The following is a 13,035-nucleotide window of genomic DNA, read 5'->3' as shown; positions in this document are numbered from 1 at the left end:
TACTACACAAAGATTATACACGGCCGTGGAAGGTGGACCAAGTAGCCAGGCGTTCCATTAGCCGAGCGTTGTCAGCCTCCAGTTCAGCAACACGGGCGTCGACGGACAGACTAGATATCCGCTCCAACTCCAAAAGACGTTCCCTGTAACTCTGTGCCACGTAGTAATTGTAGTCGAGTATGTCCTTACCAGACTCTCCAACAACCGCTTGCAGGGATGAAAAAGCGGCATCTTGCCTGGCGAGGCGTTCGTCGGCTGAGAACCTGCCGTAGGCAACAAAGTTCACTCCGTCCGGTGGGCCCCCGACATGCACCACAAACCCATGGTAGCGGTCGCCCTCGACGTATACACAATCGTGCGGCTGAAACACTGGAGGCTCCGTCTTAAGGGCGTCACATGCCTTGCGCAGCATCTGCTCAAGGTCCTCGATGATGATAAACTGGTCAGGATTAACCGTGGGGACAACTTCTAGAATTTCAAACCAGGAAAAAAAATGACAATGAGTAAACGTAAAGGATAACCGGGAGAAAGATTATGTGAAACCACCTACCGTCATCGCGGAGAGGGCCGCCTGGGCGAGTTCCTCCGGAAGAAGCAGTACCATCACCAACGCTGGGGCTCGACATTGTTCAAACCCAATGAACAGCGAGTCACTCACAAAACGAAGTAACAACCTTCAGTCTTATTAACAAAATCCTTAGCCAAGTAATCTCAAGCATCGAACTTATTTATATTTATATATGACATGCCTCATCACATTCTCACTTCCAACTATGTATACAAAGTTATCTCAGTTGACAGCCACACCGCTTCCCCAGGGCTTTAAATTCGATAATAAATGTAGTAACCTCACCTATCCGTTTTTCCCACCCTCCACCATATCTACAACGCTTTTTCATTTTCACATTAAACGCGTCGCATCATCTAGTCTCTATGTGATACATGAAACAAGTTTCAAAAACACAAAATTCACATCCATGATACTAAACTACCCTAAACTATGCAAATTACATTAAAGATTAAGTATTAACTAACCATACATTAAATGGCTTAGTAACTGACCGAACCTTTAACATTCTACTGACTGCCCGTTGAATAATGTATACTACTATAGGTTTAGAAAGGTGTAGGTAAGTAATAACATCTGTTTAACAAGGTCTGAACGGTGTATTATAATAACATTAATTGAGTAAATTTAATTAGGAGAGTAATAGGGCAACATTGTTGAAAAATCTTGTTCGTCATCTATTATTTTCAAATAATGAATACCATTCCCCATACAGTGTCCAGCTTTCACCATAATTTACATACGGTTGCTCTAAACGTTTAACATTACGCATGCATTAAAGAGATCCCTGGTCTACTACACTCAAGTGCAGGTTTCCAACAGGGTCGGTGGACTTATAAATATGGAGGCTACACTACTATGACACACTCCAAACCCTATACTCTAAACACGTATCCTCATCCCCATCGAAATAGGAACCAGCAGGAACAATCTGAAAATGACAGTCGAAAGCTGTTGTAACATGGCTTTCATTCCCAACGACATCTGGGTAGAAATAACCATTAAAGTTGCGGCAGACTCCATTCGCGACCTGTGCAGTCTCAGAATGACCTTCAAGGCTGCACGCGATGCGGGAGAGGCCGAGATTGTACACCGGAGTGTCTCCATCCCACCACCGCATGCCACGCCGTGGTGGTGGTGCCTCAACCCGGGGGCAAAGAGATTCTTTGATCGATGCATGGTAGCTAGCAATCCAGAGCTTCTGTTCCGGGAGGCACTTCGGGAACTCTTCATCAGACGTAACGAAAACGATGGAATGAAGATGCTGAATAGTGCAACAAATACCGGACATGTAGCAGCCAAATACGCACTGACCATGACGTTGCTGCTTCGCACGGACGACAACGACGAAAAACAAAGAGGGATGAAAATGTTTCGCGAGCTTGATGCGGCTGGTTCACTCGCCGATTGTAAGGCAATGTGCTTTTCAATTCTGACAATCTCGTGGCCAGGTGAGGTCCAAATGCCCCGTATAGAAGCACAACAAACCGTCTGCAACTCACCTACGTGCTCCACCAGGGGCCACATGCCTCTTCTGTATGACTATCGCAGACGTGCAGCAGAGCGAAACTCCGTCCATGCTTTCGGAGGTGCCGCTCATATCCCCTGCATCAACTGTCGCGCAAACTACGAGATGCAGGCGTTCGTCAACCTCGCATGAGTTTATACAGTAAAATTACAACCTGTATTTTAAAAATTTAATAAATCAGTCCGTACCGTTGAGTCACATACTTGTTATATATTTCGTGTGTTATAATTAACTGTCGAAATTTATATTTTAGTTAATAATTTTTTATTACAACCGGAACCATGTTCTTCTTCAAACCAAAACTTAGGCTAGTTGATGCTTCTTGCAAAAGGACACATGTCACCCCCACATTTGATAACTTTCCAACCGTTGGAAATATCACAGTTGCAGAATTTGAATTTCCTGTTCAAATCACAGGAGCCATCCTCGATCCCTTTAAAAAGCACCAAGGCCAATCTCCCATCGTGAAAATACTCGACACATCTCTCCTTTGGAATCTCAACATGGTCCGTGACAAGAAGAAATACTATGTTGTTTTCATAGGGAGGGTCCCTGGTATCTATAATTCCTGGCCGGCCTGTCATAGCCAAGTTAACCAATTTAGCGGCAACCTCCATAAGTCATACGAAACATTCGAGGAAGCTCGTTTCGCGTTCGAACAATTCCTATCTGCCAGACGATTGCAGACTCAGCTCACCAACAATGGTCCTCCATTGCATCAAATTGATGCAACATCCATGCGACACAACCCATCACCGATTCCTAACCAACTACTCCCTTTTGACGAAGGTATACAGGAGCAACGTCAAATTGAAGGAAGGGACAACCAGTCAACTGTCCGTCAAAGCAACCGATCCAACCAGGGCCGCCGGCAACGTAATCCATACCAGTTTATCCTATTTATCTTCGTCACCATCCTCGTCCTATACTTAACTCTGGTTAGGAAGTAGGCTCATGTTAACCTTAGTTATCATACCAGCATGTTTTACCTGATTTGTAGCAGTCTTACTTTTCACTGTGTTGCATTCTTGACTTTTTAATGTATATTCTAGTCTGTTAGTTACTCTAATGTTCACTTCACGCATAACGTCTGCTTATTATTCCAGGTTAAGTCTTATTAACTCAGCGAAGTATAATTATTCATACGTGATTTTAGCAGCTTAAGCAGTTAATCCATTGTTTACGACATATGAACACATACAGTACATGAAGGCTAACATTCGTAGGTATACACAATTTTAATGTGAACACCGATAATTTTTGTTCATTCTCATATTTTAAATGTCCTATTATGATAGAACGTAACGTTACTGAGGTTTTTTAAAGCAATTAATTTTTTAAGAAATGAAAAGACAAAACGTCGTTTTAGAATAATAAAAATTTTTTTGTTATGAACAGACAAAACGTCGTACGCCTTTTGTAAAAAAGACAAATTTGTTTTTATATAAACAAAATATCTTGTCCAATGTAAGTAACGACAAAAACCACAACAATCTTAAGATCTCGTGCAAATCGTTATAAACTGATACAGCTACTTAAATTCGTTATAAACTGGAAACTGATATAGGAAATGCAAATTACATAAAGGATGATTTCATTGTACAAGGCAACGATGCAAGTAAGGCAAAAATACTACTAAATTCCGTACCCACTCGATGACACCTACAGCTAAAACGCAGAGATTATTATCTGCATAAAAAAATGAACACAGCAAAACGATAAACAACTTCCATGACAAACACAACTGCTTCACTTGCTAAAAGAGACATGAAAATGTATAGCACAAAGTACATTAAGAGGTTTAATTCATCTCTCAACCCTACTGGGAAGTAGAAAACGAGACTTGATGAAATGGAAATGAGGAAAAGGAGTGGCATGACAACAATTTTCCAAGTTAAAAAACTAGTGCACTGCAATGATCGTTAGATTATTGACATTCATGCATCCGATTGAGACTGTATTTCTTCATTCAAGCGAAGTCCAATTACATATAGATTCTGTACAGCTCGGTTGTTACATTTATAGGAAACAGAAGTTTCTTTTATAGAGGCAACATTCTGTGATGAATTGGAGAAGATCTTTCAGCAACCACCTGTCATCAAAGTGACACATTTGAGTTAAAAGTGTGGAAATTGAAGGCAAGTTTTGAAATCTAAAAAAAATATCAGCCGAAAAGAAAGATACAGAACATAAACTTGGCAAAAACTAAGTACGAAACAGCTAAAGTGGTTCATCATCTTTTCTATTTTCCTCATCAAATCAGAACAAAAGTTTTTTAGAGGGACAATAGAAAGTAACAAACATGGGCAGAACGATTCATAACAATAATTAAATTTTCAATAAAAGGAAATAAGGAACAGTGGCAGAACAATGGGAAAAACAACAAACAAAGACAAGAACAAAAAAGAAGCATACCTGAACCGGATAAGCATAGAACACAAACATGGGTTCCAACCCAGAGAGCAAACCCTGTCTTTTCCTTTCAGTAAACAAAACACAAAACCCATATTTTGTTTTCCATAGCAAAACGGAAAGAACCGAACATTGAACCTTCTAACAATGTAACAGAACAGAAACTACCGAACCTATGCTACATAGTAAAACTAAAGAACCAAGCCAAAACGATGCAGAAAGATGCAACATTACTCTTATGCTAATAAAGCTTTCACTGCAAATAACATAGAAGAACTGAAAATAAAAAATGGGCCACAAAAAGATACACACTCTAAAGAAATGTCAAGTCACGTTAAATTCAATAAGTTTATTTCCAAGTAAGAAAAAAGGCTGAATAAATGCAGATTCCTCTATCCAGCCAACTCCAAAATGAAAACCATGTCTACACAACAGAATGATTGGAAGCTGATAACATAGCACAACAGAAACACAGTCTCCTTAACATGGTTGTACCTTTCCGGCCGCATTTCAGCTGACGAAGAATGTCGAACCCCGTCTGTCATGTTTGTTAACATGAAACAAGGCTGCTACGTACAAGATTCAACAAAATGAAGGCATAAAATTCACAATATTCGTCGTCTGATCCAGTAAGATAGTCTCCATCCGCAGCATGTTTTTTATCCCCGATTGTGTTCCTCCTCCACAACAGTTGTTCAGCAAAATCATGCATGTTACAGAAAAATTAATCACGTTCAGATTCATATGACGTTACCCATGCAAAGAAAAGCATATTCCAACTCAAAAATTATGCAATTGCTCCAACTTCCTATTCTAATGTACGTTACAACGACCTAGTCAACGTAAACAGTAACTGATGTTGTTAATACCGTGCTAACAACGTACCGGTTATTAATTAAGTGGCCAAGTGTTGCAGTTATGACGAAGTAGCCTGTGTTTTATAAAGATAACATTTCGAAATGCCTATGGTTGACAACATCATTACACCTACCAACCGGGGATGAAATAGAAGTAAAATGGATCAAGAAATAAAATAATAGTGCTCGTTTGAATCAACGTCGGAAAGGAGTTGTGGAGTTGTTAAAACTAAAGCAACCGTATCTCGTGGCATTTAAGTACAAAGGAGAATCTAAATTTAAATCCAACGTGATTCGTTCGAATGCTTCCTAAATTGATTACTCGAGTTTCAGAAGTTTCCATATACAAAACCCCCCGAATGAATCGGAAATTTATTTCCCATACGGTGGTCACCGTGATGGAAACTTGTGAAACTTGAATAATCAATCTCGGAGTCAATCGAACGGACCACAAGGAATTTAAATTTAAATTCCCCGTTGCACTTAAAAACAACGAAATATTGTTGCTTTAGCTCCAACAACTCCACAACTCATTAACGACCTTCCTTCAAACAAACAATAGGATCTTCTCTCTTTATCCATTTTACTTCTATATCATCCCTGCCTGATACGCCGTACGATATCCAAAATTTTTTCTTTCGTTGAGATAAACATGTTTCCGGAAAATTTATGCGAGCAACTGTGATCGGCAACACATGCTCCTTTACATATTTACAACCAACTACGATAACTTAATAGAATGTTAGTTCTGTATGCGCAGCGGACATTTGGAAAACATTTAATGTTGAAAAGGAATCAACGAGAATGAAATGGATCATCTGTTTCGTGTATTGTTTCACGATTGTGGTGGAGATTGATAGACTCGAATAAAACAACCTTACGTCATAAAACCAATATAGGCTGAACGAACTACGATTTTTTACTAACCGATTCAACATGACGACGTGCTGGAAGGAACATGGAGCTGCTTGATCAAATTGGGATATTCAACCGAATTTGAAGATGCTCTTTTCTACATTTTCGTTGGGACAGAAACCAAATGCTACGACTCTGCACAGACCGGTCTCCATGGGGCGCCTGCGGTACGGGGACATGTACTGCAACAAACAAAAACAACAATAGTTAGATGTACTACTCCAGTTATTCAAATAAAATGTTTTCTCACGATTGAGGGAATTGTAATACTCAAATAACTAATATGACAACAGAGGAATACGTATTACTGAATGTGCATCTTCCGTAACTTCTTCAACAAATTGAACAACGTCATTTTCTGGAATGAATGAGATATAGTCAGAGTATTTCTTCTCTAACCGTTCTACGCAAGGAACAAATAGGGGTGGACATCATTTGGGTTTTTCACAAAGCCAGCCTGCATCTATATCGGAATACCCTATCAAGAGTTCAAAATCCGTTACAAACGAATTTTATTATTTAAATTCACTTTCTTCTATAAACCAGTCATTATTCCAAATTATTAATATCCGAATTCAAATGCCGGTTTTCTAGGAACAAATATTACTCCTACTGCTTCATACACTCAATTCTAATCAGACTTAGGTCAAAACAGCACCTTAACAAACACAAATGGTGAAGAAACACAACAAAATGCATCGGTAATATAACGGAAACAAGCTGAATAAAACAAATTTAGAGAACTCTCACACAAAATAAATAAATTAAGGACACTGCTTAAATAACCCAAAACCAACTTCGGCATTAAGGTCTTACAACTTTTCATGACAAACCTACTAATACTTGGTTAACCTTCCAATAAGGCTTCACCTAAATTTGTTATCGCCTGCAGCATACTTTCAAAATAAATTTCTTTTCCTTGTGCACAAATAGAAATCATGTAACACGAGACCTTTCCAGCAATAACAATAGCACAGAAAGTTATTTCAATGGACCAACTCCATGCTCATAAATTAAATGTGCTTTTCAAGTTTCAATTGAGAAATATTTATAATGTCAACTACCATCTACTACACTTTATGCAAGCAAATTCTTCTACTACGTTTCATGAACGCATTTAGACCCTTTAACAATTACCATCATTCCAGGATGGGTACACATATATATAACTGAAAATTATATATAATTCATAAAGTATCGAACACGATTTTTAATGGATTTTCTTCCCATAATTTGTTTACTTGGAAGACTCTAACCGAGGAAAATTCTAAATTCACTACCATCGTTTCATTTACTATTCAATATAGGCATTCAACCAACGATATTCATCTCCAACTGGGACAACAAAGGATAGTTGACAAAAGAGGAGGTTTCCATGCGACAGGAAAGAAACGAAATTATCAACTTCTCCCGTACTTTCGAGCACCTATCACATATGTACGACAATATTTACCAATATCAATCCACGTCTTAATTTATTATCCACTAATTTTAAGGCAATCCTCAACTTAAATAAAAAAATTAAAAACGAGAAAAGGACATACCTTATGGTCACCGACGTCGCTAGCTGAGACACACCAACTGAATTACCTTTGCACTTCCAGAACAATATTACTTTTGCATCCGCATCAGTCATCCCATACACTCCCAAAGCAGTCTATGACAAAAAATTTATAACAAATAAATTAAACGTTTTAAACCTAACAAATCAATACCATGTTTCATAACCAAAGTATAAATACCACGATCTCAAAATAATGGTGATGAAACTAACATTATTTTCAATCCCGGTTTATGCCGCCTACAGTTGTCCCGCCTCTATGAACACTCGGTAATCGCTGACATCAACATTCACGACTTCATCCACCTAATCGAAGGGTGTATTAGAGCAGTCCGAATGCACATCTCTCAACCTCTATCAAACATGTTTCACACTCAATGATAAAATAAATCACACCGAAATTTTCAATGACTTTCAATTCACTGACACACAATTACACAGACCTGAATGGGAGAACATAGACCGGACGACTTACGACGGAAACCGCAGCGCATGATAGAAACCATGGAGTCCACCTCTCATACTGATTGCGTTCAATCCAGGATGGGGTTTTTATTATGGTAGAAACCATGGACTCCACCTCTCATTCTGATTGTGTAGAATCCAGGATATGGTATTTATTATGCTAGAAATATCTGTTATCGTTACTTGAAACCTTCTACAGTCACCTATTTTGATCTTATCCTCTTCGGATAAGACAACGCAATCCTACCCCAACTAAACTCCAGCCCACCAGAAAAAAAAACCGATGCCCACCCTTCATGCCACAATTAATTGGACCCATAAAACTCGCACCAAATTACACATTAATTTTTTTTTGGCAACTTTCCATCCTAACAGAAAGCCCAGACCACAAAAAAATGGGATCCCTCAACCCTTCATGCGACCTGCTACTGCACGCGACACTTGTTGCATCCTCCTTCCCGAAACTGCCGCCGCGGCTCCTATACCCGTGCCTTCTCCGGTTTAGAAGTATATCTTCTCGCCTGTCGTCCCATGTATCGGAGCTTTCGCCTACCTCTTCCTAAGCGTCACTGTAACTCTGTTCAACAATCGCCCCCCATCTCCCCTTCCTTGAAATGCCACCGCGACGACGGGAAGCGCGCCTACACTATGGCTTCCTACGATGTCATCCTCTCGGGTTAGGTTGCCACCGGCCGTATCTGACTTCGTTTCCTGGATGTGCTCTCCTCATTGCTGACTCCTCACGCCGGCACCATCCGTTTGTCGCTCAAGCTTGGCAGAAACTTGTTCCGCGTGAAGATGAAACAACCCCCGCTCCTTGGGGTGGGGGGAGTTTATATCTCACTGCCCGTACCGTCTGTTGAGTAGGTCACCAACTTTCACCGTCCATACGTTCGTCGAACAACAACTTGCTGTTTCTGCCTTTGCAGAAAATCAACGTAGGCTTCGCATGGTTCCTTTCGTAGTCAAGAATGGGGTTTGGATGAATAGGTGACTCGGTAAGCGGGTGACGGTGCTTTATAATGCATAGGGTTTCTTTGCTCCAAACCATTACTAATGAAATAACCATGAATGCTTAAACCTTACCTAGCCCAATCAATGTCCATACTTGTCAAAAAAATTCAAACGCCCATACCTTTTAGTCCAAAAAAAGCCAACTCACTCCAAGAGCTACACATGTGAGCCGACTTCGCAACTGTGGCTTTTTAAATAGACAACACGACACACCTACCAAAAATGTCAATACCCCTACTGCTTCCCAGGTTAACCGTTGAACAGGTTTAAGAAACACCTTGCACCATTCTTTTATGTTTCTACCCCATAATAATACCATTAAATCTGCACCATCAACATCTTTAATTATATATCTTCACGGTACTGGGGCATGGAACAAAAAAAGCCCAGTGAAAGTGAATGGATCATTTGAAAACTTTCCTAATATTTGAACCCATCAAATTGCATGTTTTATTAACTATTTTTTATAGGGTCGCTCTAGTGTAAAAATACAACTTTATACATATATATAGATGTACCTTTTTCTTATATACGATGCTGACACGTGTTGTTTTCAATTTACAGGATCAAGCATGTCTTTAAAAGGTTACTGGCGCTCATGGGAGGCTGATTGAGCCGAGCTGGTGGCGTGAAATTCAATGGAGTTTGATTGTGCTGGACCCGTTGGTGGGAGTTTGTTAAAAATTGGGCTTTGCTGAGCGGGAATAAAAAAATTAAAGGAAAGGCAGTATTAACTTGGGTCTTGGTTCCACCCTTCACCTCTCTTCATCATATTGTATTTATTAATCTTCAAGAGCAAGTGTTTAAAAGTGCCACTCATGTCTTGTGTATGTATTGATTGTGAAATATCCATGCTCTAAATGATTTATCAATGTGAAAGATACAAGTATTTTTTTTCCACAAGGTGCCAAAGTTAGGTTAATTTAATAATTTAATTTAGAAAAAAAATTATTTTTTTTTTTAAAAGATGTTAAAATGATATTTTTTTCTATTTATAAAATGTACATTCTTCTGAAAATTTTTAAAAAATTTTCTCTTTAATCTATTTTAAATTTTTTATATTAACTAATGTTAACTTTATTCAATTTTTTTTTTAAAATTGTTTTCTACAAAAAACTCTTTAACAAAAATTTTATTTTTTTGTCATTAAATTTTGCTTACCAAAATATTCTTTAATAAATTTTTTATTGATTAAATTATATTTTTATCAAAATATTTTTTTAAAACATTAATAATTAAATTATTTTTTTCTAAAATATCCTTCAATAATTTTTTAATTATTAAATTTTGATTTTACCAAAATTTTCGTTATCAATTATTTTATATTTTATTATTAATTTTTTGATATCAATATATATTATTTTAACATTAAACAAAAAAAACCTTGGTAATATTATTTTCCGATATCAATATATATTAATTGTTATACATATTAACAATGGTATGATTTTTTTATTTAATGTTAAAATAATATATATTGATATCAGAAAAATAATAGTAAAATACAAAAAAAATTGTTAACAAAAATTTTGATAAAATCACAATTTAATAATTAAAAAATTATTGAAGAGTATCTTAAAAAAATAATTTAATTATTAATTTTTAAATAATATTTTGGCAAAAATATAATTTAATCAATAAAAAATAATTTAATAAAGAGTATTTTAATAAACAAAATTTAATGATAAAAAAATAAAATTTTTGCTATAGAATATTTTTATAAAAAATAAATTTATTTTTTCTTAAAAAAGGGATAAAGTTAACGTTAGTTAACACAAAAAGATTAAAAAGGATTAAAGATGAAGTTTTTTTAAAAGTTATAAGAAAAATGTATATTTTACAAATAAAAGAAAAGAAAATGTCATTTTAACATCTTTTAAGAGAGGAGAGTAAAATTTTCTCATTAATTTATTACGAAACGCTCCTAACAAAAGCTGCATAATTCATAAGATCAAAATATTTTTCTTTTAAAAGATAGCATACGTTGGACGTGAAGGAATAAACTCTACATTATGATTATTTTAACTAAATAGAATTGTTCATACCCTGACTCAACACTAAGATCCAGGACCAAATAAGACAAAAAGGACCAATCCATAAGATTGGCCTCCCCACGCAACTGACCTCCTCGCAAGAGGTCGGGTTTGACACAGGCTCCACCATAAGGAAGTCGGGAACGAGGGTTAGCTAGCAGATAACACTTATTTGAATAAGTAACTGCCCCTAAAATCTCTCAATCCACTTCCAAGAGTCAAACCTCAACATCCCTAAGATAAAGGGACGGTTATCCTCCTTAAAAGGTGGAACTACTCCAACGGTGGTTATGGGTTCACCACTATAACTTGTTGAAAATAACTTAGTGAAAGTTGATTGAATTGGCACAAGTATTAGTGAACACATCTATTTTAAATTTTAGTTTCACACTTTTGACTATTTTATATTTTTTATCTATGCAATACCGGTTTTATCGGTTTAACTAATAATTAATCAGTTAAACCAAATAAATAGTGAACCAGTAATTTTATCGGTTCGATTCTTACAACTATGATTCAACCCATTCTACTGATCGGTTTATCAGATTATGGTTTATGGTTGGCTGACTTCGGAATACGAATTTCAATTTACAGATTCGGATTCAACATTCACATCTCATCCTCCATGGTTCAGGGTTTAGGGTTCACGGTTCAACGTACATTATTACGATGTCCTTTTACTAAAAGAGATAAATACATCAACTGCGATTTACGATTCCGAGTATAATTTTTATGAAATTTGGTTCTCTGGCTCCCAGACCATGGTTCACCGTTTTCACGGTTGCGAGTTTCTGGGTTCCGCTTGCGGGGTTCAGGTTCTAGAATTAATCTTGCTGTGTACTGTTCCAAAAAAGAATAACCAAATTAACTGACTTTTTACGGTTCAGGATTTGTCTTTTAGAAATTTGTCTATATCGTTTCGTCTCTCAAGGGTATACGAATTGTGTTTTGTAGATTAGGGTTACGATTTTCGTTCTTTAGGTCTTCCAAGTTTGGAGTTCAAGGCTCATGGTTTATATGTTTCGTTATCATATTTATTATTTATTAAATAATTCGATATTTACTCTAATCAAATCAAATAATTAATATAATTAACTAAATTAATTAATTGATATAATTAATTATAATAAATGGTAAAATTTGAATGTCTAATCAAATTAATTAATTGATATAATTAATTAATTATAATTGATTTGTTTTAACGAATCAAATGAAATAAATCAGGAAACACCTTAAGAGCATGTCGCATTAGTTCTGTTATTAAGTGCAAAAATCTGATTTTTATATAATAGAATAGATAGATAATAAAGATATTTTTTAAATTAGTATAATTGTGCATTATTCATTAAATATTAATTGTAATATTGTAATATAATTATAATAAAAATATTTTTTTAAAATAAATTTATTTAGAGAAATATAAATTAGTTATTAATAACCGGTGCCATTATCATATAATTATCATATTATTATTATTATTATTATTATTATTATTATTATTATTATTATTATTATTATTATTATTATTATTATTATTATTATTATTATTATTATTATTATTATTATTATTATTAAAAATATTTTTGATTGATAATTGATAAGTAGTTTAATAATACATTAAATATTGGTTTTATATAACTATAATAAATATATTTTTCTAAATTAGTATAATATGTACTATT

At 35.9% G+C, this 13,035-nt stretch overlaps 1 long non-coding RNA gene across 1 annotated transcript; it reads right to left on the bottom strand.

Annotated features, from left to right (window-relative positions):
- Positions 1-6,335: 6,335 nt before the first annotated feature.
- On the bottom strand, positions 6,336-8,603 carry LOC112724056 (uncharacterized). Its single transcript, XR_011867095.1, has 4 exons — positions 8,285-8,603; positions 8,055-8,195; positions 7,871-7,937; positions 6,336-6,462 (listed from the first exon to the last, which is right to left on the bottom strand). It is a non-coding gene; the product is annotated as an uncharacterized lncRNA (long non-coding RNA).
- Between the last annotated feature and the right edge of the window lie 4,432 nt (positions 8,604-13,035).

The sequence above is a fragment of the Arachis hypogaea genome, chromosome 11 (genome assembly GCF_003086295.3).
Source record: "Arachis hypogaea cultivar Tifrunner chromosome 11, arahy.Tifrunner.gnm2.J5K5, whole genome shotgun sequence".
In the NCBI taxonomy this organism is placed as follows: Eukaryota; Viridiplantae; Streptophyta; class Magnoliopsida; order Fabales; family Fabaceae; genus Arachis; species Arachis hypogaea.
Note: the sequence above shows the minus strand (reverse complement) of the source record. Positions and strands in the feature narration are given on the sequence as shown.